This window comes from Tupaia chinensis, unplaced genomic scaffold (genome assembly GCF_000334495.1).
Source record: "Tupaia chinensis unplaced genomic scaffold, TupChi_1.0 Scaffold142351_1, whole genome shotgun sequence".
NCBI lineage: Eukaryota > Metazoa > Chordata > Mammalia > Scandentia > Tupaiidae > Tupaia > Tupaia belangeri.
Genome location: NW_006202199.1, coordinates 22,985 through 27,544, shown reverse-complemented (window position 1 = coordinate 27,544; position 4,560 = coordinate 22,985). Strand labels below are relative to the sequence as shown.

Genomic DNA, 4,560 nt, shown 5'->3' with positions numbered 1-4,560 from the left:
TTTAAGTAGTATATCAATGTTAAATGTACTGAAGTCAATAACTGTACTGTGATTATACACGTATAAAAGAATATCCTATGTTTATGGAATACTAAAGTATTTCAGGGTAAAAAAGTCATGATGTGTGACACATGTAACTTTCCAAATAAAAGGTTTAAAGAAAAAAATCAAAAAAAAATCTCATGTACAATTGCTAAATGAATAACTATCATTCATTTCTGAATTCAGAGTAAGCCTGAATTTCACTTCACCCAAATTAAAACCATACAATTATAGTACCAGCACAATATATTAGTAAAGATGTTTAATAATATGGTTTATCACTTTACAGTTCACATGAAATGGATTATCAGTCTCTTCCAAGGCATTTTTGTGTTAGACATTCTCTATGTATTAAGAAAATTATACTAATAATTAATATAATTTCAAGGCAGTCTTTTGTAATATTACATAGTGCTATATTATCTATTTTGCTTTTTAAGAAAAGTAAAATATCAAGGTAAAGCTTATTTTTATCTGATCAATTTTAATCAAATGAAAAACTGATACAAAGAGACTAGTAGGTAGAGTGAAGTTTGGGGCAGCTGGATCCCACATGGCCGACAATGCAGTATGATCCTGAACTCTGCGGTTTAAGAAACATGCTGGGTATGTTTGCACGTATGCTGAAGTCCTGAAAGGAAAGTGGAGTAGGGAGGGATTGCAGTGTGGTCATCCCACTGGGGAGAGAGAGACTTTCTCACTCTCCTTCTCTCTCTCTCTGTCTCTCACCAGTGAGCACAAAAACCCTATAGCAAATTTTTTTTAAAAAAAGAAAAATTTATACAAGGAAGGAAATCTTACTACAAGACTTCAAACTAGCAAGGGTAAAACATTTAACAACAAAATTATTCAAATTATATAGTTTTATATTCAGCTTCATGATAAGGGAGAATGACATAAAGAAATTAACTGAAACCAGTACATAGTTGTCCAAATTTATTTGGAAATGGGCATTTGCCTTAATCTCTGGGTGCCAAGGTATGCCCTTAATTACTCCAACTTAGTGTGTCTGAGATGTGCAGACAATTAGGTCTCCCAGGCTATACTCTGATACCAATGCCAAGTAAATCCCCTGAGGATTATTTTGAATATTTAAACCATTGTCTACCAATGGCATATATACAAGCCATTGACCTCTTTGTAGAAATATTCTTCTAAATGAATCATGAGGATAGAGTGTTGGATGTCTTTTAAAAATTAGCAGCAGGCAAACAACCTTGCCTCTAGGAAATTCTTATCAGAAAAATTCAGGTAAGAAAACAGTTTTAAAACTTCTTTGGTTAGAAACACTAATCTCCAAAAGCATATGTTTCTTTATGTTCTTTAGAGGGTTTTTCCCTCTAAAGAATTTCTTAGCTCCTTTGTGTTCACTTTTGTCGTACATATACTAAAATTAGAATTCTACATTTCCAATTTTTTAAGATTCTTAAGGTTTTCTTTAGAATAATCTCTTGTACAAGTAAGTGCTGAATGAGTATCATTCATTTCTGAATTCAGAATAAGCCTGAATTTCACTTCACCCAAATTAAAACCATACAATTATAGTACCAACGGAATATGTTAGTAAAGATTTTTAATAATATGGTTTGCTCTATCACTTTACAGTTTACATGAAATGGATTATCAGCCTCTTCCAAGACATTTTTGTGTTAGACATTCTCAATGTATTAAGAAAATTACGTTAATAATGAATATCATTTCAAGGCAGTCTTTTGGAATATTACATAGTGCTACATTATCTTTTTTGCTTTTTAGAGAAGTAAAATATCAAGGTAAAATTTATTTTTGTCTGATCAATTTTAATCAAATGAAAAACTGATATGAGGAGACTAGTAGGTGGAGTGAAGTTTGGGGCAGCTGGATCCCACATGGCCTACAGTGCAGTACAATCCTGAACCCTGCAGTTTAAGAAACATACTGGGTGTGTTTGCACGTATGCCAGTCCCGAGAGGAAAGTGGAGTAGGAGGGATTGCAGTGTGGCCATCCTACTGGGGAGAGAGAGACTTTCTCACTCTCCTTCTCTCTCTCTCTGTCTCTCACCAGCAAGCACACACACTGTATAGCAAATATATTTTTAAAAAAAATTATACAAGGAAGGAAATCTTACTACAAGACTTCAAACTAGCAAGGGTAAAACATTTAACAACAAAATTATTCAAATTATATAGATGTCAAAAATAATTTTTAAATTTTGTTCCTAAAGGCACCATCCCCAAATAATCTGAGATTTAAAACTCAGCAATAGTTTTGGAAAATGAAAAAAAGAGAGAGAGAGACAGAGAGCGATCTTCCTGTACCTTTCCAAACAACTTCCCGCCTTTCTGGAAATGTAGAGTGTAGTTGTGGTCAACTATCAGAAAACTATCTAATTGGAAAAATCTAGGAGGGTCAGCTGACTTTTTACAGAAAGCAAGTAGTGCAGAGCAGGCCTCAGGTCGATGAATAAATGATTCTCGAGGTAATTAAATAAATAAAAGTAGATTGAAAGCAAGCAGTTCCCAATATATTAAAATGCTTGTCCATAAGGACATATCTAAATGGTTGATAATGGAAGCTTTAATAATATCCTGAACTTTTAATAAATGTAAACAGCATAGAAGATTGTGCAGACCCTTGGCTTTCTAAATGGTAAAAGTTGACAAAACAGAGCTATCACTTTTTTATTGAAACAAGTTACTTAAACAATATAATAATACAAACTTAAGGTGTATTCCTGAGTAGTTTGAGATATATGCAAGACTTCTAAAAAAAACTGTTACTACTTTTAATTGTTGAAGTTACTATAACAATTATAGAGTAGGCTTCTCTTCATTATATTCAAGTGACATTATCCACTGCAGAATTGTAAATTGCAGAAAACATTAATTGCATTTCCAAAGATTATTATGGTGTTTTCACCTTGCCAAACATGGAAAACTAACAGTATGTAGTTGTATTTAGTTAATAAAAAATGTTGATGTCTAATTATAAAAGGAATAGTCACTGAAGACAATTTAAAACAAAGAAAAAACTGTTCTATAATTTTTACATATTGAAAACTAGTAATATCATATTGATATGTTTCTAAGCTACTTTTCTTCTAACTTCTTATGTAGGAAGTTATTTGGAAATCTGGGTAATAATGTATATAAAATTTTCTTTTTTCATGTAATTTTTAAGTCCATTTTATTATTATATGAATTATTATAAACAATCTTTTTAATGATTGCACCATAACTGATCATATAAATGATTCACATTTATTTAATCATACTGTCTAAATGGTTATCATTTTGATATTTTGAATTTTTCCCTATTAAAAGTAACATTAAAAGGGATATTGTTATATATAAATTATTTTCTGAGGTGTTCTAATGTGACTACACTAGGAACCCAAGAAAGCAGAGTTATAGAGAACCTGTTCTTTTGTGTCTGGCTTATCACACTTAAATAATTTTTTTGAGAGGTTTTTGCTGTAGGGCACGTGCGCTCACCAGACAGAGAGACAGAGAGACAGAAAGTGAGAAATCATCTCCAAGAGGGATGGCCACACCGCAATCCCTTCTCCTCCATTCTCCTCTTGGGATCTTGGGCATGCACATACACACACCCAGCATGTGTTTCAATCCACCTGATCCAGGATGCAAACCGCGGTCGAACACATGGGAGTCCAGCAAAATAGCCATTACCTTAACTGCTGGTCTCAACACTTACATAATTTCATCAAGGCTGTAACATGTTAGAATTTCAGACCTATTGAAGACTCAATAAAATCCATTGTAGATACACAGTTCGCTTTATTTAACCATTCATCTTCCTATAGATATTTAGCTTAGTTTCACCTTTTGGACATCATAAGTAATACTGATGGAAACATTAGTATCCAAAAATAATCTTCTATGCAGCATTGGTATCACTGTGTAACACAGTCATTTAAATTCTTCAGGAACCAAGAAACCAATTGACGACACTAAAATTATGAATCAGCTTTATCTGAAACAAACAGAGAACTTTTTTTTTCATGAATATTGCTATTAAGACCTCAAAAGTAAGACCTCATGCTTCATTTAATCTGTTTTTCTTCAAAATATTCTAGGAAAATGTTAAATCAATTGCCCAAAAGAAAATAGCTTCTTAAGGTTGATTCTCCCTTAAGACCGTAATGCACCGATGTTCTAGTTACATGTAGAAGCATTGAGAAAATGATCCCTGCCCTTGTGGACGAAGAAGAGTCCAGAAGGACCAAGGAGAGTACAACTGTTCTTTAGGGTATATTACAAACTGTGTCTTCATCACTTTTTTTTTTTTTCACAGAATTCAGAAATGGATGAAGATAATTATACTATGAAAAACGAATTTATCCTCACAGGATTTACAGGTAACCCAAAGCTGAATATTTTCTTGTTTGTCTTATTCTTGGCCATCTATCTGATCACTACAGTAGGAAATCTTGGTCTGGTGGCCCTAATTCTTACTCAGCGTCGTCTTCACACACCCATGTACATCTTTCTGGGCAACCTGGCTCTTGTGGATTCCTG

The 4,560-nt window shown here is 33.1% G+C and overlaps 1 pseudogene; it reads left to right on the top strand.

Annotated features, from left to right (window-relative positions):
- The first annotated feature begins 4,345 nt into the window (after positions 1–4,345).
- LOC102473368 (olfactory receptor 5K1-like) overlaps positions 4,346–4,560 on the top strand; it is an 832-nt pseudogene continuing 617 nt past the window's right edge.